The 22495-nt window shown below is 41.4% G+C and overlaps 1 long non-coding RNA gene across 1 annotated transcript; it reads right to left on the minus strand.

The window, feature by feature from the left end:
• Positions 1–1273: 1273 nt before the first annotated feature.
• LOC118494396 lies at positions 1274–20169 on the minus strand. Its single transcript, XR_004896530.1, has 4 exons — positions 20034–20169; positions 19876–19880; positions 17871–17876; positions 1274–1286 (listed from the first exon to the last, which is right to left on the minus strand). It is a non-coding gene; the product is annotated as an uncharacterized LOC118494396 (long non-coding RNA).
• Positions 20170–22495: the final 2326 nt, after the last annotated feature.

Below are 22495 nucleotides of genomic sequence, written 5' to 3' on the forward strand. Positions count from 1 at the left end.
GAAGGGGGGTCCCAGGACTGATTTATTGTCAAATAAAATAAATTGATGTCAACTGATGATCAACCAACCATTAGAATGAAATATGCTAAGGTTTTCTCCTTATCCTGTGTATGTTTTGTCTCTGTATAGATTTGCATAATGAATAATGGTTGTGTGCATATACTATGTTGTTGCATGCGTGTCCATTTAAATAATGCCACAACTATACATACCGGTAGCCTTACAGTGAAGACACATAACTCTGGCTCGTTCTGAGCCCCCACCCCCCCTCCCCCGAGTAACATATACTAGGTTTAGTGGACAGAGGTACTGTCAGAGTACTGCATATCAATGCTTGATATTGTAAAAATGTTACTGTATGTATGTAATAAGCTAGAGGAAAGCATCTTCCCTCATTTCCCTGCATTGGTGGTGCCTCAGTGTACCACCCAATTGCTCACAGCCAGCGTGAAAAATATTGGTCAATTGTAAAATACCATTGTGAAAAAGTACATTATGCTTAATCAAGACAACACGCAAACAGCACGTAGCCCCTGCGAATGAAAATGAGCATGTGTGGCTAAATCTGGCTCGTTTATACGTTGCACTCAAATGCTCATCTTAATTCATGTGCATTGTCCCCTATTAAACCAAATAAACAACATTGAGGAGTGCAACCCTAACCCTAACCCCTAACCCTTAACCCCCTGCATTGGTGGTGCCTCAGTGTAGCACCCATTTGCTTGTGTTTTACAGGGAACACAATTGAAAGAGCACTGCACCAGTTAAGCACTCCAATGAAATTGTCAGACTCATAGTGGACATTTTAAAAGAAAGGATCAAAATCTGTGCAGCAGACCCAGACATATCCTCTTTTTTATTACTCACATTCTGCTTCCTTGTCAAAACCTGGCGTCTGAGATTGAGTTGTGTCATGCTACGAGCGACTAATAAAGAATTAGGCCTCTTGCCTCAAGCAGAGTCTCTTAATTGCATCCATGTATCCCTCACTTGCGTCCTTTTCTTGCATCGTAGCCCCTCCCACGGAGGAAGCATGGGAGGGACACAAGGAGAGAAATTCTGTTACTTTAATGTTACTGTATAATGTAAAGTAAAGTATTCATATAGCGGTTGAGTCTACAATTTGCTCATGGCCAGTGTGAAAAATATCGGTCAATCGTAAAATACTATTGTAGAAATGTACATTATGCTGAATGAAAGACAACACACAAACAGCATGTAGCCACTGAAAATGAAAATGAGCCTGTGTGGCTAAATCTGGTTCATTTCTCTGTTGCACTCAAATGCTCATGTTAATTCAAGTGCTTTGTCTTTTATTAAACCAAATAAACATAAAATTGAGGAGGTGTTGAGTTTGCATTAACAGCAAAGTAGAATGGCACTGTTTGGAAAACAGGGAGATTTCATACTCATTAAACAGGGGAAATAAAGATAAAGGCCTGGTTCTCTCTGCAGTTTAAGAAGTTCTGGTATAATTACAATGGAGAGCCAGATGTTGCACAGCTGCAACACTGGTTTTGAGTCAGGAGTTAGGCACATGTAACTGTAACACTAACTTTATCTACCTGCTCTCAATTGTTAACATGCTGAAGATTTGCAGTTATAATGTTCACCATGTTAATTTAGCATGTGAAGCATGCAACATTTGCTAATTAGCACTAACTAGTGTACAGGTACAGCTGAGACTAGAAGGTGAACCACATCCCATGCCGATCCTTTCAATAGCTGTGAAGAAATAATACTCAAAACCACAAAAGTTAATCTCACGCTGGAGGAAAAGTCCAGGGAGGGGGTCATCGCAGTCATTAGGATCCATCCTCTGGGGACAGTTAATATCTGTAGTAAATTGTGTGGCAATCCATCAAACACTTGGAGATATTTCAGTCTAGTTATGTAGTACTTTATTTGAAGGGGCACAAACATTGATGAAGTATTAAAGAAGTACTGTTTAGTTAATCATGATTACAACACTGCAATTCCGTTTTTGAGTCTGTCACTTTAACTACATATCTACAAATGAAGAAGACATGAACATCATTAATAAATCAGAAATCATGATGATTCAAATACCTTCACTGATGCATTAATTAACGTATTGTTCCTGTCATGCATGAGATACCATTACTCATTGTACATTACTGATAGTTCATGAAGTACTACATGAATGAATTCATGCTTGTTCATGCATGAAGTCATACGTGAATTCTGCATGTACCCTTATTATAAAGTGTTACCAAGATCATTGAACATTGGTGGACATTGCCATCCCGAAAGACCATTTAATGTAGCTACAACATTGGGTTTTAAACACAATAGACTTCCAAGTGACTCCCAATTTTCAGACATACAATAACAGACTTAGAGGGACACAAGAGTTATACATGCAATTACAGCTCTGTCAATTTACAGTGTGTGTTGCTCAATGCATGTCTGTTTGTGAAAGGGTTTTGTGGTGTGGGGGAAGAGGTGTTTCTAGAGACTCCTGCTGTCCCACCTCCAGTTTCTCTCTCAGTAATTAGTGTTGTGTCAGCCTGGTAAGTGCTATTAATGGGACAGCATTATTAGAGGTACGAAGCAGCTGCACTGCACTGGGAAAGCAGAGGAGCCCAGCTGACTCTGACTTTTTACGCTTATATTTTCCCTTTTGTTCATCTCTTTTCCCCATGCTTTCCCTTCCATACTCACTGATTGTTTTTGCTCACGCCAAGGATCTCTTTTCTGTCTTTCTTGCGCTTGTCCGAAGAAAAATATGTTCATTCATTCGTCACTCTCACACCTCAGCTCGTTTACACCTACAGCAGCCGATATTCCTGCTTCTCTTCATCCTCTCTTACTCTCCACCCTCCAACCTTCCCCCACCTCTCTCTCTCTCTCTCTCTCTCACACACACACACACACACACACACACACACACACACACACACACACACACACACACTTCTGTTGTCTCATTACAAGGGAGCACATCCATTTTGTCTGAGCATGAATATCTAATTGGCTTGCCTTCTCAATTCATCCAATTTATCATGTTATATTGGGCTGTTAGTGGTAACCAATATGCCGGCCCCCCATCAGCCCTATATAACCATTAGTGCTTCAGCCAGAGTTGTCATTTAGCATCATTGAAGATGCTGAATTATCATGGACACAGCCCTGGTTTTCCAGGCTTTATTTGCAAGACAAAAAAGATAAGGCTTGGATCTTATCAGGAACATCTGAACAAATTTTCTAAAAAGAGTAATTCAATGCTGCGGCCAACAGTAAAGAACCACTGGTTCTGATCACAATATGTGACCATTTCAATCCTGAAAACATGTCATGAGTTTAAAATAGACGATGTCAGAGATGGATAGCAAGAAGTTTAATTAAATATTTATTCCATTATTCCATGAATTCATGCTATATAGAGAGCTCCTAACCTGAACCAATGCAACATCAGATTTCAAGCATATACACTGTGTATTGCTGAGAATTACCAGCTTAGATTTAAAAAATAACTAAGGGCTCTAATCTTCAGTAGTATTACCCTTGCGCCTGCAGGTAACTGTAACTGCAAAGATCAGTGGATTGAATTGATGTAATTGATTTTATATCATTACATATATGCTGCTCTAGGATATTGCATCTCAAATCACAATTCTTTTTTGGGAACCCCCTCTTTTGAATCTAGTTTACTATGTATAGGCAACTAAAACACTTGCTTTGGGTTATAGAAACATCTAAGTTATGGCAAAATATGGTTAGGTTATAGTTAGGGTAAGGCTAGTAAAACACTTGGACAATGTTAGGGGAACATGTGTATGATGATTCAAAAATGCTATGCTATTGGATTGTGACATAACATACACACTGGTTTTCTTCGTGAAAATAGGATGTGCTACACTCCCATCCACCCTTACATTCTGCCTTGCTACTTGGCACACTACTCCCTCTGTTGGCACTGAATTTTGGCACAGGAGGTAAATTGTGCGCTATAAACTGCCCAAAATGAATGTAGTTCATAGGCATTGCAAATTGGATAGTGTCAGTAGATGATTTGTTAACAGGGGGACATTTTGTTCACACAGGACTAGCACACTGCCCCATGAACAATTATTTTGGTTCTGTATTTTTTAATACCACCCCCGAGCTATATAGATAAGAGAATATAATAGATCCAAGAAGAAACTGACAGACTGACAGGGTTGGACTCAGGGAAAAAAGTCACGATTACAACTTGGTCTGCTACTTCAGCACGACGGACAGCACCATGGCTTTATAAATACACAGATAGGCGACTGATATTTGCAGAGCCATGGGAAATCTCATCCTCTGCACCACATCCTCAACAGTTAAACTCGGTCAACAGACTCTGTGTAAATAAACAGCAGTGTGGATCTTTTTGGACGCACTGAGCTGTAACTGTCAACGTCACTTTCTGTGAGCCTCCTTGCAATTGGAGACCTGTAACCATGGTAACCCCTACCAACCTCAGCTTTAGCGGCAACGCCAGATAATGCTTCAATTACTGACAAAAGGTAAATAACTAGACCAGCTGTCACAGGTGACAAAATCACAGATTTAAATATGTAGAAATATAAATGAGAGCGTTATTGACGTTACAGAGCTCCTTGGTTGTTGTCCGTTTGTCTGTTATGAACGTTGTCGTTACAACCGCATTGCATTGTGTGAGACTTTTGCCGGCATAGTTTCCAGTGTTTGCATACTGTAATATTTCACCGGAAATAGTATGCAATTCACGTACTATTGGTTTCATACTAAGGTTTCAGACATACTCAAAAAACTCACTGTTCTCACACACTCACAAACTGTTTTAGCCTACTAAATAGCATGTTAGTGTGGAATTTCTGACGCAACCGTGGTCTAGGCCATAGATTCTAACTTGCACATATCAGATAAAGTGCCCTGCCCCTTCACTCTCTGCTTCTGGGGGATGGAGAGGGGGTAGCGGTAATGTAAAATAAAGTCTCTTGCTCAAACAGATAGAGCACACTTACAAATACTGTACATGGGCACACGTATGGAATTCTTAAATAAAAGGTTAATGCCGACCTTACACCAAACAACTTTTCAAGCGATTCCACTGTCGCAGACTAATTTCCAATATCTGAATGAAATCCTGAGAGTCTTGCTAGAGTCGGGGCGCTCCCGTCGTGTCCGTCGTTTGGTGTAAGATGGTCATAAAACTCCAGTCAGTCTTTCTCCTGTCTGGACGTTCAGACAAAATCAAACATGTTTGATATTATCCTAAGTTTTCAGTCTTGGCAGTGAAGTTAAATCATGTGAATATTGTCAACAACCAATGGGTGCGCTCCCTCCAGCACCAGACAAGAAGCAGCAAACCGGCTAGAGCCAGTGATGTTAATGGTTGCTATGGCGCCATGCTAAGCTAAACGCTAAAGATTTTCAACCCTTCTGAAGCGAGTCATCCAACGGGAGATTTACCGGCAGATAAACACAGACCTCCGTGGTACTGGAGACATTCATCTGCATGTACGGCAGAACAGAAAATCTGCAAACTTTTCCATAAAGGTACTGTAGGTAGGATTGTGAAGATCCAGGACTTAGCCAAAAAATGTGAACATCGACAACTTCTCAGTCCCTCCCTACTTTCCGCTAAAGCCCAAAATGGTCTCCTAAGCCTCTCCCTCCACAAGGGAGAATGAATGCGTGTGCATGAGCAGTGATTGACACGCAGTTAGACACGCAGTTAGACTGATTGGTGCATCTGAACAGGGAGCGGTGGATTTTTGCAAATCGCACTACAGGCTGTAGGTGGGGCCAGAGGAGCTGGATTTTTTTTTTAAATGACCTGCTTCATGTAGTTCTACTGGAACATAGGGTCAGTTTCAGCAAATTTGACAGAGTTAGTTTTATAAGTCTTACCTACTGCACCTTTAATTTAATAGCTAGCTTGGTTAAAAAATTGTTTAAACAAATCTAGTTGTAGTCTTGCAATGTGTGACCCAACAAGATCCTTTCTTTACATATTATGACAGTCTTTAACGTTAGATATGAGATGATTGTCTTTAAATGTGAGATTGTGTCAGACTTTAGTCTTTTTAAAGTCTGTTTAAAGTCTTCTAGTGTATGGTAGGCATAAGAGCGAAGTCTTGTCTGTTTATATACATGATGGAGGAGGGGAGACAATTAGACTCAGGTGCACGACATTAGGGCAGGGCAGCCAGGTAATCACACAAGGCAGGAAGGCAGACAAAGACCGGAAGGTAAGTGACCTTCAACAGAGACCGAATACAACAGGAAGTACGCAAAATAAAATAGTGAATGTGAGGTAAAGAACAAAAAACATGACTTGAGCATGGGATGTGAGACTTTGACCTGCTCTGGTGTTCCCAGCAGTCCGCCCCCTGAGCTGAACAGCGTGCCATCTTGTAGAAATGAAAGTGGAGGATGGGGTGTGAAGCCTGATAACAGACTGCTGCTGGACTCAGCGCTCCCTACTGTTATTGGCTGTGATAGATATCAATATGAGCAGATAGGATCAGTCATTTCTCCAGCCATACAGATGAAAGCGCCTTCAAAGAACAGTCACTTATGACTGTATCATTACACACAATCCGAAAAACACATAAAAGAGGCCAATCTGGTTTTTCTGCCTGTGTTTCATTAATGTGCTATAACCATCCAATATGGTGACTGAAAGCCAATATTTAAATAGTGCATGTATGCAATAAACCCAGCAGTGTGTGGAGTAATATTAATAATAATTGTGCCTCATTTCTTCGCTCTTTTTTTCCCCAGACACGTTCGCCACCCCCTTACATTATTTCTTGAGGGGAGAAAAGGCAAATCACTGAATTTAAAAGTGAGTAAAAGTGTCTCTTTTCTGTGCCTCATGCATGGCTGTTAATTTGCCATGCGGGGAAACATTATGGGTCCATTAGAGGCTCTTAAATTGGATTCAAGCAGGAAACTCATTATCGTCCACATAAGGAAGATTTCAATTGAGAGTGCTTCATCTGATATTTGATATAACTACCATATTAGAGAGAAATGCTGGATCGAATTCTCAGGCAGAGATAATTCTCTGCAGCATTACTGGATTAACTTTATTTCACTTTAATAACAGTTGTAGATTCATTCATATCTTATTTCCCTGCTGAAAATGTGCCTATATATTTGTGTCCTTTAAGCAAAGACAATAGTGTAGCTCAACGATGCCTTAAGGCGTTTTCACACCTGTATGTATTTGTATGCTTTGGTCTGAATCAGTTGGTGAGTTTGTATACTTGGAGCGATTTGCCCTCGGTTCGGTTTGGTTTCACACCTGGAAAAATCCAAGCGTACCAAAATGTTACAAATCACACAAGAATGTCAGCTACTCTTATTGGTCAGACGTGTCTGGGGGCGAGAGCAAGAAAGTAAATACAGGAAGAAGGTCCTGTGTTCTGGACTAGTGCACATTTCTTGCATCTCCATGGTCAAACCAGCTCATTTCATTAAAATGATGATAAAATGATGATGATGACATTGTTTCGCGAGAGACGGCACTACGTCTGCTCCGGTCACTGAGACTTCGATCTGCTCTGCCAGGGTCTGCCTCCAATTTTAGCGGCGGCTGGTTTGACCACAGAGATGCGAGTGACGGACGGCGAGCTTGACTGCAGTCTATTTCTGTGATAGAAACACTGCAAGTTGCTACAGTTTGCTGCTCTGCTGCATCGCAGATTGCTAAACACACCTGACTACAGGAGACATTAGCTCAGACTGGCGGAGTATATACTGTATATAGTTGGTGCGGTTCGAGTACGGGTTATGTTCTCACCTCAAACGAATCTCTCCAGAGTTGGATTGAAAGCATACCGAGACCACCTCTTCAAGCAGGTCTCGGTACGCTTGTTTGGTCCACTTTTGGTGCGCACCGGAGTTCGATTGCTGCGTTCTCACCTGCCCAAACGAACCACACCAGCAGAGCAAACAAACTGTAGTTCGAGTCAACCAAACTAAACGAGGCTGGTGTGAAAGCGCCCTTAGGATGTATCGTTCTATATATTTCTTTGCAATACTTCAATTAAAACAATACAGATATTCCTACTAGAGTGCAATCTCTCCATTCAATGACTCCTGACTCATGTATTGCTAAATAGGTTGAACAATCACAGACTGCATAGATTTCCATACATTCAGTTGTTTAAAACATTCACCCTCAAATCTCACCAAGGCCAGAATGTGAAGTTGCATATATGACTCAGAATTCCATTATTGCGTGTGTTTTTATTTGTGTTTAAGTTGTTTCTCTGCTTCTCCTCTTTGAATCACTCCTACTCACACTTCACTATCGTTAAAGTTATTTTGCAGATTTGTCAAACTACACATTATTAATGAAATACTTTAATGTTTTGAGAAGTACAGTTGAATAGCTTTTTTTATCATAACCAGCCAATTGTTTCCCTTCTGGTGCTAACGGGGCGCTTAAACAATGCGCGGGTTGCTAAGAAATAGTCGATGTTCATGATGCCAAAGTTACTTTATAAGGAATACAATGCAAACAAAATCGTAGCTACAATGAAAAGCCTTGGGGTCTTAAAAATGCATATAAAAAGAAAAATAAACTTTACAGAGATTTTTTTTTTTTAAATTTAAAACAAAAAAAAGCTGAGAAGCAATATAAGGTTTATAAGTTGACAATGATAATGAGACAAGAACGCATGCAATCATAACATTTTAAAAGAAAATGTGAATAACATCAAAGGGATTTGGAAAATATTAAACAGGTAATGGATGGACGATGGTTCATTTACCGATTAGTTCTGGCGCGGCCGGAAGTTCTGCCGGATGTCATTCTCCTTCCTCTCTCTGTGTGTCGGCGTCAACAATCTTCAAGCTAGCAAGCTACACGCTGAAAATGTCAAGTTTTAAGGAAAATTTGGATGGTGCAACAAGGCAAGCCTGGAACGATTGTAAAGATTTACAAATAATATCTTTAGGGCATTTCCTCTCTAACTGGGATGTTTTGGGACCGATTGGTGGGATTGCTGTGGACGAATTACACACGGAGATACATTAGTAAGAGCCAATGAGGTTTAACCATGTATCCAGCTAATTTAATAATAAGTTACTGTATTGTGTCAACAGTTAACTTCATTTAATATTGAACGTGACGTTTTCTTTTGCAGGGTGCAAATGTTTCACCAAAACAAGTTCCGTCCTGAGACTATTCTGCAGAGCCACCATATTTGCGACCGGAGCTTAGCGCCACCTAAGACAGCTGTGATAGTGTGATGGGTGTTTTTTTTCCTATCCAGGAGTGTATCTTTAGTGTAGCCAGACCTCACACACACAGCGCTGTGGAGTAAGGTCTGGCAGTGCAAGACTAGGGTAAGTGAAGCCAGACAATCCAAAGATATCTTGGGTATGTTGGACTTGCTTCGTAGTGCAGGGCCCAGGACAGTCAGTGGGTTTGCATTTTAAAGTTCCAGGACTGTATTGAGCTATGTGTTTGGCCCCTCTCTGCCACAGTGTGAGCTTTGCATCATCTCTTATCTCGCAGCCATAAGCGCTGATGGAGTAGCGGTGTCTGGCTCCGTATTGATGTTTCCTGCAGAGCCGGTGTTGTGGTGTAGGTGCAGGTCAGGGTGAGGCATCTGTCACCTGTACCTATTAAACTCATCCTCCTCTTCTTATTTATCACCAAATGCTGCTGCATTCAAACAGCACAGAGATGGTAACTTACTTCCAATGTCAGGAAACACATGGAGGGACTCCTTGATCAAGTAAACATGAGCTAATGGTACAACTGCAGTCCTTGTTGTTCTTGTGGGAAGACAAGGGGGGAGGGGGTAGCATGAGAGAGCCGGGGGTGAGGGGGTGGTACAGGCCCAAACACACACTTGAAAGGAAGCCCTTTTTCCATGTGGTACGCTATCACAGAGGATCTGCACACTTCCAAGGGACCGTCCTTCATGTGCCACGACCGTTATCACTGATGGCAGCTTGGTGGCATCAGGCAACGTCTTTTTTGAACTTTTCCAAGCTGCATTTGTTTGATCATCTGCCAAATGTGATTTGTGTCGAAAGATAATGATGTGTGTGCATGTGTGTGTGTGTGTGTGTATGTGTGTGTGCCTCACAATGCAGCTTCAATAGATAATCAGGGTACTGCTTCCATCCTTGGGAGCTTAACGTAGTTGCATGGTAACTGCTAATTAAATGAAAATGTCAAACGAGTATGTGTGTCCGCGTACGTACGTGTTTCATTCAGGGCCTTTGACTTGTCCTCTCATATTCAGGATGGAGAGATTCTAGATTCTAACACCAACAGGTTTCAGACCAGGCTTCAAGGAATCCTATGAGAATGACATTGATAAGGGATTCAAAAAGCTGCACAAGAGTGAAAGCACTTAATTTTGAAAGACTGACCTCCAAAACAGTAAATCTAGTCCTGCTTTCATTTCAGTGGCTTCAGAGTAGTGTCAGTGCAAAACAAAAAGCTATTACCCTCAACCTGAGTGGGAAATATTTCTTTGAGAGTGCAATTTCATTAATCATTTCTTTGATTACTTCAAAGGAAAACTACTGCAACACAGTTTTAAATAGAGAAATAATCGGCCCTATGCATGAGAAAGCTAAGCAGCTGCTCAGGGCCCCGTGGCTACAAGAGGACCCCCAGGAGCGTACAAAATGTCGCACAAGAACTTAAAGCGGCCCATACAATCACTATGAAAGTTGCGTAAGCCCCCGGAAATTCAGCAGGAGCCCGCCTCCCCCTCATGTATCAATATTTACAACTTCGATAAGACAAACTATCCGGTCACGAAAAGAGAAGAAAACACAGCATTGGAGTGAAATGCGGAAACAGTAATCAGGTAAACCTGTCAGCTGATAACATTAACATCAAGTTGATGTGTTAGATTGCAATGCATCTCTCTCTCTGTCTGTCTGTGTCTTGCTTCAGCCACTTCCAGGGCTCTGTTCCTGATTTTTTCACAGCGCTGTGGAGAAAGGTCTGTCCCCTTCACACATACACTCCTGGATATGAGAAAAATACGCTCTGGGTGTTTCTATTTGTTTAAACCAATCACAATCGTCTGGATAGATGGATACATGATTAAAAGTAATTTGCTCTTACCAGTTTATCACTGTTTGTATTTTGTCCATAGCAAATCCCCGCCAATAGGTCCCAAAACGAGTAAATGCCATAAACATATTCTTTGTAAATCTTTACAATCATTCCCTTAAAGAACCAAGCAAGACTGCTTTGTTGTACGACCCAAATATTCTTCAAAACTTGCCATTTTCAGCGAATGGCTTGCTCCCAAAACCAACAGAGTTTTGTAAGGCGAGGGACATCTGGCAGAACATCCTGCCAGACCTTCCTCCACAGCGCTGCAGAGGAAGGTCTGGCTAGTCCACACAGAAATACGGGATGGGATAAAAATGTGCTCTGGTTTATTGCCATTTCTTTAAACCAATCACAATCGTCTTGGGCGGTGCTAAGCACCAGACAGAGTAATGGTGCCTCTGCAAAATAGCCTTGGGAAAGAATTTGTTTTGGTGGAACATGTTTATGTTCAGGAGTTGTTTTAGTCGTGCAACAGAAAACTCAGATTGGACAGATAGTCTAGCGAGCTGTCTGGATTATTTTACCAGATCGCTAATTTATGAAATGCTTCTATGGGTCGCATTAGAGGGAATAAACAACCCATAGCATCGTATGATTTGGAGGCATTCTTGCACTAAAGTTTCTGAATCTCAAATTTTAAATATAATAAAACTTCCCTCATCACAAGAACTTTTTTTACTTTTGTTTTTCCTCCATGTAGTATGTCCCAGTAATGACTGTGGTATATCTATATCAGAGAGTGTGTGGCGACACGCTGGGTTTGCAGCAGCATGACAGCACGACAGTCTGTCATCCCAGAGGAAGAGGCGGATTAGCCTCCAGCCTTCACTGATATTTTTCATCCTCACACATTTACCAACGTGTCAGGTCTACAGATCAGCTGAGTGTATGTGTGTGTTTTAAATAAAGTGGTCTGGAAAATGAAACTCACTCAGACACCACCAAGTTCATGCTGAACTTTTTCACTCACCTGAGAGTGAGACAGAGAAAGAGAAAGGAAGTCATACTCATTATTTTGATAAATTCACCTAAAATCTGACCGTTAATTTAACACTGACAACTAATTTTGGTGACATAATAAGAGTTTTACACCTTTGACTACAAGTCAATAGAAATAAAAAAAATAAGAAATAATCAGTGTAATTTGCAAATTGCAAACACGTTTTCGTGCTCATTCATTGGTCAAGTATAGCATTTCTTATAATTAGTAAAAATGGTCTAAAATCATTTGAAATGGGCCCCTGGATCATATTCTTTGCCATGACTACTGGTTGATTTAATCAGCATGCTTGTATAGTTGTCTAGTTCGCAAACAAGTCAGCTGCCACAGCATCCCCGATGTAACAGGGAAAGCAAGCAGACGTATTTCCATTTGGATTGTACTTGGCTAAATGTGGACTTTTAATTGTACAGTACTTGGACCGTAACTGTACCCTGGATATCCAGAGTTCTCGCAAGAGCACAATTTGAATTTGCTCAGCGAGTCACTCTGGCATTGAGTAATGATGCTCATTAACTATGCCCTTGTAGCCGAGCTGCACCAATCACATCGGTGTATGTGATATAGGCGGGCCAGAGGCGAGTTCAACAGATTACGACAGTTTAATCTACCAGTTAGCTCCGCTGGTAGTCAAGCGTATGGGGCTCTGGATACGTCACCCCATGTATTGTTGTGATTGGTCGTAGTGTTATCCAATTGTGTGCAGTGAGATTTTCAAATGCATGCTTGGTGCTGCCCCTCGAGTTGGGCCATTTTCATTACTCAATGCCAGACACTTAATCTTTCGGATTTGGGTCTGGATTTCCAGGCTACCGTAACATAACGTAATGACGTTTCACAAGAACACAGAATAACAAAGGCCTAAGCCATTTGCTCATCTGAACTCCGGACAATGTCCACAGTATCAGGTCTCGACATTGTCTGGGGTTCGCCTTTCTCATGTCTGTCAACATGCGTCAACACATTCCCACGCATCAAAAAATTATGCTTAGTCCAGTGCCTTTGGCGTTTGTTATTGACGCAAAAAGTCTCCTTTAGCGTCATATTTAGACGTGCTTGGTCGGGATTCTTGGCGTCACTTTTGACGCTCTGGGTCGGAATGTACGTTTATCTGACATGCAACACAAGAACGGGACAGTTAGGTTTAGGAAAAGATGGTGGTTGGGGTTACAAAATGTACGTTTCAGTGACACGCAGGACAAGAATGGGACATGAACCCTGGCCTCCTGGGTGAAAGTCCTGTGTTGTTTGACCCATCCTGCCTCCTTATGGCGATTTCGGTCTTACATACTACGCTCTACCGTTTTCTCTATTAATACTACGTCATCTTACAGCGCTGCGGTCGAGCTGCTGCTCTGCCCGGTGCGTTCCATACAGACGCTAAAGGGGGATTTTTGTGTCGGTATCTGACGCTAAGAGACACTGAACAAGAGTCAGTATTTGACCAGTTGGGAGTGAGAACGGGTTGCACATGTAGCACCCAACAGGAGATTGTCCATGTCAGACGCATTCTCACTTCCTGGAAATCCTCTGTATGGTTTAGGCGAGGGGTCGCGCCTGGGTAGAGCGTGCAGGAGGCAAGACGGTTCCTAATTTTATCATAAACAACCAAGTATCTTGCTTAAGATTCCCAAATCTTGTCATCTCTCCAGTAAGACATTTTCGTTGGCGTCTTCGTGTAAATGACCCTTCTTCTTCTTCTTCTTCACCCTTGGATGTTTGTTTTCTTCCGGTTTGGTAGAAATGTCGTCAACACAACACCTTGCTCGCTATGAATTCTCTAGACAATAACCTGCTCTGTTCACACATGGGCTCAGTCGGACATTACTCAGACATGTACTTGGGAGCTGGCGGGGTAAAGACTGTTTAATGTCCGCTCCAACTGATTCAGACATTTAGGTTCTCACATACAGCTGCTCCAGGTGATGTTAGAGAAGTTCAGGGTTGCAGTGCATGTGAGAAAGGGGACCTGGATAGAAAGAAAGGGAAGACTGATAGATAGGGAGAGAGGGACATAGAAATAAAGAGAAAAAAAGAGAAGTTTACTTTCAAAGGTGAAAGACAGAAAAAAAGAGTGTGAAAGAAGCATGAGATGGACGGAGAAAGTGGGAGAGAAAACAAAGAGAAAGGGAAAAAGAAAGAAAGATCAGAGAAACATGGGTCATTTCATTACTTCCCCAAAGGATACAAAGGTCCAATTACCTAAAGGCCTTGTAGTCCCACCCTTTTTTTCTCAATCTATCAGTACATCCCCTCCCCCCCCCGTTCTTATTATCCAGCTCTATCAAGGTGCTGCCGCTTTCTTCTGTCCAGCCTGAATGTGAAAGGTCAGGCCGGTGATCAAGCCGGTAATTAGACAGACCTGGGAAGAGGAACTAGATCACTGCGTGTCACCCTCTTCAAATGAACAGCCAGCGAGCCAGCGTCGCCTTCCTACCCTGCTGCACATCAAGCCCGAGCTTCATTTCATTTAAGAGGAAAAGGAGAAGACACAGCGAGGTGGCTCGCATTTCCTTCTGCCCTTAATCCACTGCTAGGGGCTTCTAAGCCTATTAGTGTCTGAAAACTTTAAGACAGAGGCTAAGAGAAGTGGAACCTTTGAGAGAGCGGACATGAAGACTTTCCATGTTGTGTGTGTGGGAGTGTGTGCGCTTTCATCTTTTTCTTCATCTCCTGTATACACGTGGTGGACGCAATAACAAACGCCTGGGCAATGTAATACAATAGGCTGAGTAGTTCCTAATGTTGAGTTTGATTCAATTATTAGTTTGTGTCCATATAGGCGTTGTTTTCACGGTTGTGATCGCCCAGCTTCTCAGCATTGCACACTAGTGGGCTAGCCACCAGTTTCTCTTCACTGACCACTGACAAACAAAAACAGGCTCCGCCCTCCTACAATCGTGATGGCTGCACCTGATTGGGCGAACGTTGCGTCTATCTGCTCCCAGATTTCAAAACCGACCATAATGGCGATCTCTTATTTTACGAAAATAACTCGCCGAAACTCATTTCTGAAAACATTTTAAGCGAGAAGTAGGCTATGCAGTTGTTGGATCTGTATTTATTTTCAGATTGACAACGGTCAGTTTAAAAGATTTTCATCAGCTTTTGAGAGGTGGAGAGCCTAGGCCGCAGCTGCTCATTTGCATAAAGTTGGCTGGATTCAACTGTTTGCAAATGATAAGCGGGCGACCTGACGCCCCGCTTCTCCAGAGTCCCTGTGTAGCTACCAGAATGAATTGCACGGCTGCTCCCATAGAAATGAATGGGAAGCGTGGAAATAACGCTGACAATGGACACACACCACATGGCACCTTGCACCAAAAACCCAACACCTATACAACAGGTTAGTTCACAGTACTGTGATGGAAGAACACCACCCACGGAAGACCTGATGTTAACCAGCTGAACCAAAACCTCTTACCTCTTATAGGCTCCACTAAGGGAGTGATCCTTGCAGGGCTTTTGTGTTGGATTACTTCAGATAGAAGTTTGTTTCTATCTTCCCCCATATGTGAAAGTCAACACGCATTAGGCCATTAGTATGAAGGTAAATATGGTGCACAATGTAGAATACGATGTGAGAACTTGCAGCACAAAAACTCTGAACTTGAATGTCCAAATTTCCCCTGTAAAAAAATATTCACACACGTGTGATTTGAATATTAATTCACAGAACTTAAAAAAACTGAGATGTGTAGAGAATGGACCTGAGTAAAAAAAAAAAAAAAAAGTGTAAATGCTGAATTACAAGTTTGCAGCTGTGTTCATGAAAATGTCAATGTACACATTTGTGAATATTTTTTCTGTGACTTCAAATTCAGAACATGGGTGTGTGAACATTTGTTTTTTTCTTTCTGTGACTTTGATTTCAGTTCACGTGTGTGGATATTCTTTACAAGTGCAAGTTTTAAGCTCAGATTGTTGCTCTGCCAGTTTTCACATTGTATTCTAAGTGGTCACATACAAGCTCTTGCATTTTGCACCATGTTTACATTCAGCTCATGTCGTTCAGGAAGATCTGTGTTGGCTCATTTCTAAGAAAAGCTTAACACTTTCAAGGTCCCACCCAGACAAAAAAAAAACAATGGAAGAAAAATAATTTTAATAATAACTTATTACTATTTTTTTGGGGGACTAATGACATGAACTGTTTTTATTTTCTTTATACAATATGATATAATCATACTGAACAGTTTATAATCAGAAAACATTAAATAACTAAAGCCAATAATTGCACATATAAATATGTAATAATAGAATGTATACTAAAAATATTTTAATAATGTGCAATTATTTTGTTAGTTTAGTTTTTTGGCAAATACATGTTACTGAAATCATTTGGCTACTTTTATCAATTATGTGCATTTTCAACAACATATATTACAAAGTCATCAGACTGTTTCATTGACATTAGACATGCAGTAAGCCTTCTCAGGCCACATCTCCACCGATACATTTTGGTTTTTAAGCGAGTTTGAGCCAAAAGTGATCTCTGTGCACCAAGTGTTTTTATCTCCAGTAGAAGAACTAATCTGTTTAAACTAACACGCCCAAACCTCATATCTCATTAACATTCTGGTATACTGGACATAAAAAGGAGGCAACGTGAAGACGCCGCCCGTTGCTGGTAGTTGCCATGGTAACGTTAGTAGCTTTAGTCTCAGAGAACGAGACGCCGTGACCGATGGGATCCAATCAGGCTAATTGGTGTTGCCAAAGGTCTCCATTTGTAGCCTGAAACTAAACCAAAAAACAGCCACCTGTGAAGGTGTAACCACGGTGCACCTTGGGAATTGTTTGAGCTCAACATACTTCAACAGAGTGAGATGACTCAGTTAGGTTTAGTACGTGCAACTTGTTTTTCACAACTTGAAATGCATTCTGAGGAAACCATGTCAGTGAACTGTGGAACACCTTCAGATTCTCTGGTATGCAGGAGCTGTTTTATGGAGGCTGTGGATGTTCACACAAATACTCACGCTTATAAACTTTCCTCCACAGCGCTGTGGAAGAAGGTCTGTCAATGCGTTGTCATTCAAAAAAGCATGGCTGCTCCTGTTGTGGTCACATATCCTTCAAAATGATTATACATCAAAAACATCAACATCTCTCTAAAACTGTTTCAATAAAAAGGGAACATTCAAACCTTTATAAAAGGTAGAGGACTTATTTCACTAGTTTTAGCTACTTGTACCCAATGGGGTCAGCCCTATGTTCCCACATTTATAGGACATTTTCAAAATTAGGTCTTGTGATCCTACATTTCCCTTCAATTTAAGCCCTATCCTCCCACAAGATTTTTTAGGGTTAGGGTTAGGGGGATAAAGGTTTGGGGTTAGGGTTAGAAGGCTAAAATTTGATACAAATTCATGAAAAAGGAAATGTGGGAATATAGGGTCTAATTTTTTTATTTTTTTAAATCTTGAAATGTGGGAACATAGGGCTGTGGGAACATAGGCACGCTCCCATACCTAATAAACTGGCAACGAGTGTAGTTGTCAATGAGCGTCATTTTTGCATGTTTGGGTTTTAGGATTTGTTGTTCAAATTCATTTTAAATCATCTTTGGAGAAGTGAAAAATCCAAAACATGGGTTAGATCATCGCCAAAGCAATTAAGTTATCCCCGTATGAAGAACTGGGACCAGGTCTTCATAAACTACTGACAGCAACACCTAATAGCAACTACTCCCTCAACAATAATGGACTAGGAAATAACTAGGGCTGGGTAATTGTTCAAAAATATTCAATACCGATACAAATACCAATACCGCGACTTTGATACCAGTTCCTGAACAACACTGTTTTCTATACCAATTTCATAAAATCTATTTTAACAAAAGAAATAACATTACACATTGACAAAATCTGTCCGCAGACAGACACCTGGCAAAGTACTCAAATACCACTCTGTGGTAGATAGGGCTGTGTATCGTTAAAAATACTGATACCAATTTTATAAAACAAAAATAATTTACACTTTTACACAATATGGCAATAATCTTATTTATTTCCCAGCATCTACTACGTGAGCCGTCTGTGTAACATTATTAGAGCTTGCTAGAAACACGCTGCATGTTTATTGGCTCACTGACACTGAGGCAATTTCCAATACATGATACTTAGAAGGGAAATTGGTTGGTGCCTAAAAGTATAGAATTCCGTTCTCAGCCCTAGACATAATCTCTCTAGATACAAAACTTTTATACTGACTGAGAGAGAGAGCTGGGTTAAATCTGGTCAGGGTGGACACAGTGATCTTCAATCTCTTTATGAACCTGTTCTGCTGTTCAGGTGAAGATGTGGATGCTTCTGAAGCATCCCCTCCTGCAAGATCTCTGATTGGCTCTGGCCTGGCCCTGCGTGAGTTTAGCCTTCTTCCTGGCATGGCTCGCCTATGATGACATCACCACCATGAGTTGGCAAGCCACAGTCCTTCCCCACTAAAAGCAGCAGGCTTGAGTGACCATACTGCGCTGCTGTGTATTTCTGTCCACTCAAAACAACATTGTAAATCACCTAAAGCAGGCAGAGCATACACATGACAGAATTATTGTAGACTCCCACTACCTTCCACTTCTGATCCCCAAATTTACAGCACTTTCAGTGACTTTGTTACGTCATCTGCATTCATTTAATCAAAAACTTGCACAGTGTTGCATTTTTGAAAGACGTGATCAGTGGCTTGGGACTGGATGTGTTTGTTTTATTCAAACTGTGATGGTAGCTTTGCTTGTATTCAACTGTTTAATGCAATTTGTACTTGTCTTGTCTCCTTTACCTTCGGGGGCAACTGTCTGCTCCACATCCTGTCTCCATTCCCACTGATCATCAGCTGTCCCCCCCTCCCCCCCCACTGCCAGCAGGACAGATTATTGCCCTGGCCTGCTCTTTAGATGATTATGGTCCAGCTGAACGGCTGTGTTGTTGTTGTGGTGGTGGAAAAGGCCAGAGTCGAGCGCGGTCGGGACGATCGATACGGGGGGAGCACGCTTGAAGGTCAGACGCTCTAATGAGAATGCTGTAATTGCGAATATTCATCTTTTGAATGCTCGCCTGAGATCAGGTTATCAATTACACATGCACATAGACACAAAGCATGCACACACTGGTAGAGAGACACATGCAAGACAGCCATCAGCAATCCACTTACACAAGTACACATCATATGCAGTGATGGACACACATTTACAGACAGGTATACACGTAAACAGTAATTGATGTCTGCAGTGCTGAAAAGGGGACATTGAGTTACAGGTCTATACGCTGGGCTTCAAATACTGCCGGGAGTTTTCAAAAACGAATGAAGCTATGGATCTAACATTGCTCTGTGAAAACTATGAAATAGCTTGTATCGCCACTGCCAACTGCAACGTTCTCACTTAATACTGGACTAATTTCAAAGATTGATGTTCCCATCTGTCACTTAGACACAAACACATGGGAAAAACAGGGTCCATGTTGAAAAAAATGAAGTTACCCTTTAAGGGAAAAGGATGTGAACCACTGATCAAGTGAGTATTTGTGACAGCAGGACAGTGTGTGGTTAGAATAAAGTACAGTGTGTGTGTGTGATCATGTTTCCTGTTTCTGCTGTTTTCTTCTCTCTTCCTGTGTGTTTTTCAACTTCTCATAGTGGTAAAGAGAGGATGGAGAAAATAGAGCAAGAGCAGACAGCAAGCCCCCAAAATGTCAAGAACATTAATAAAGAAAAATTCATAACTGTCAGGGTTAGCAGAGGGATAGACTGAGCTTTGACCCAAATACAGGTAAAAAGTAGTTTATTAAACAAAAACTTAAAACTGAGAGTGTCCAGAGGTTGGCAGGCAGGTAAACACAAAATAATCCAAAAAGACAGGAAGACCAGGAGACAAAAACACCAGAGACAACACAACATGAATCACAATATCAAACTGAAGTGATGCTCCCACAAGACGCAAAGGAAAACCAGAGACTAAATACACAGAGTAAATGAGGAAACAAGCAACAGGTGACACTAGGGCTGGGAAACAGGTGAAACACATTAGGGCTGGGCAGAACAATCAAAAAAGGCGGGAAAACACAAGACAGGAAGTAAAACCAGACAAGACAAGACAGAAAACCAGACTATCAAAATAAAAACAGGAAACAGAGCAAAACAGAAAAACAAGACTACCACAATAAGACAAAACAAGGAACAAAATACCAAAACCATGACAATAACGAGCAGCGGGAAAGCTTTTCTGCAGATGTTGGTGTTAGGTCTGTGTGTAACGTGTGTTTAAAGTTGTGTGTGTGTGCACACAAGTGTGTACTGTGACTCCATGGGTTTGTGCTTTATCTACAGCATGTGTGCATCTGAGTGGTTATTTTGTATATGTGAGGCTGTCTGATTGTGTAAATGATATAGAATACAACATAACTTTAGCCGAGGCCAGGGGATCACCTTTGGTCTTACCAGATACAATAAAAACACTTTCGGGCCCTAATTTAACGATCTAAGCGCACGGCGTGAAGCACCTGGCACAGGTGTGTTTAGGGCGTGCCCAAATCCACTTTTGCTATTTTGTCAGCGGAAAAAAGGGTCCGGGCGCATGGTTCAAAAGGGTTGTACTCAGTGTCTTCATTAATTCATAGGTGTGTTTTGGGCGTAACATGCAATAAACCAATCAGAGTGTCATCTCCCATTCCCTTTAAAAGCCAGGTGCGTTTGGACCTTGGCGCATTGCTATTATGATGGCAGATTTGCACCGTATTATTTTTATTTGTAATCTTTTGCATGTTTGTGTGCTGCTGCGCTTCCCTGTGTGTGTGTAACAAGCATAGTGTGCGCACACTGCGCATAAGCCTAGGCGCATTTTACTAAATTGCTGTTAAAATAACAATGAAATCACTTCCTGCTGCCTCAAGATAGCAATACGCCGAGAATTCACCTGAACACACCTCCCAGCACGCCCATGGGCGCAAAGATTGGCGCAGGTGCATTTGCTATTTAAACAATGCGGGCGCTGGAGGAGAAATTGACAACTGCGTCGGTCTGAAACTAGCAAAGACACTTGCATAGGACTTTGTGCTGCGCGGGGTGCAAGATAGGGCCCTTCACATTCCTTTACATCCACACAACAAGTCTTGTCCCATCTCAACACTTTACAACAATTAATACATCATACACACAGTGTACGGCAAACTCAACTTTACTAAGGGCCACACTGGAAAATAAGAATCACATCAAGGGCCAGACATGTCAAGTTTATTGACATGCTTTTATTTTGAAGATGTAAAATATCTTTGACTGTATTATTGCGTGCCCCATATAGTCTTCTCACTTCTCTCAGTTTGTTCGACATAAAGCTCTTAAAAAAAGTCAGCAAAAAAGTTCCTCAACCATCATAGAGTTTAGCAAAAAAAGCATTCAGATTACATTTTTAAAAGCAGGCTATGACACATTCGACTCACAGCAACTTGTTTCACAGCCTGAATATGAAAACTCTACTTCTGTGGGAATTTCTGAGTCTTAGAGCTGCCAAATTCTGCTTTGAGTGTCGCGTAATTACAGCTTGAAAACAGTTTCCTGTCTTTTTGGTTTGCACAACTATGCGGGCCGAAATTTATTGGGAACCTAAATTGATATGCGGGCCGGATCAAAATTTGCGAGGGGCCGGAGTTGACCTGCGGGCCTTGAGTTTGGCACATGTGGTGTATGTTATACATGCAATGCAAATAGTGCAGATTAATGCAGTTTGTTTGTGGAATTGAATTAATTAATTTGCCTGAGGAACAAATGCGATATAATGCAAGGCCCACAGGGTGCGGAGTGCAGAACTGGCCACACACCAAGTGACTTAGAGCCTTCATTTCTGTCTTCCCCAGCCAACTCTGTCTACTAAAAGTCACTTTCACAGTTTCTAATCCAGGGTCTGGACCCACAGAATCCCAGGATATATCTGAGGGGTCACAACATGATTCAGTTGATAATTGATTGATTTCTTTCCTACTTTTTCTTGTGAAATACTGAATACATTTACCCGTTCTGTTTATGTGTTCTTCAACTTCTCATATTGGTGAAGAGAGGATGGAGAAAATAGAGCAAGAGCAGACAGCAAGCCCCCAAAATGTCAAGAACATTAATAAAGAAAAATTAATAATGAGCAGCGGGAAAGCTTTTCTGCAGATGTTGGTGTTAGGTCTGTGTGTAAGTGTGTGTTTAAAGTTGTGTGTGTGCAGGAGTGTGTACTATGACTTCATGGGTTTGTGTTTGTGCTTTATCTACAGCTCCAAAATGTTCATGTTAAACATATCTGCAAATTGTTCATTGTGAACATATCCCATTTGTTTTCCGAAGATGTCCACTCAAGGCAACTAAAGCATGAATAAAGATGTGATGGCTGTCTTTAGACAACCCAAAGCACTGGGTTAAGAAAAGAAGAAAAG

The sequence above is a fragment of the Sander lucioperca genome, chromosome 23 (assembly GCF_008315115.2).
Source record: "Sander lucioperca isolate FBNREF2018 chromosome 23, SLUC_FBN_1.2, whole genome shotgun sequence".
NCBI classification, from domain to species: domain Eukaryota; kingdom Metazoa; phylum Chordata; class Actinopteri; order Perciformes; family Percidae; genus Sander; species Sander lucioperca.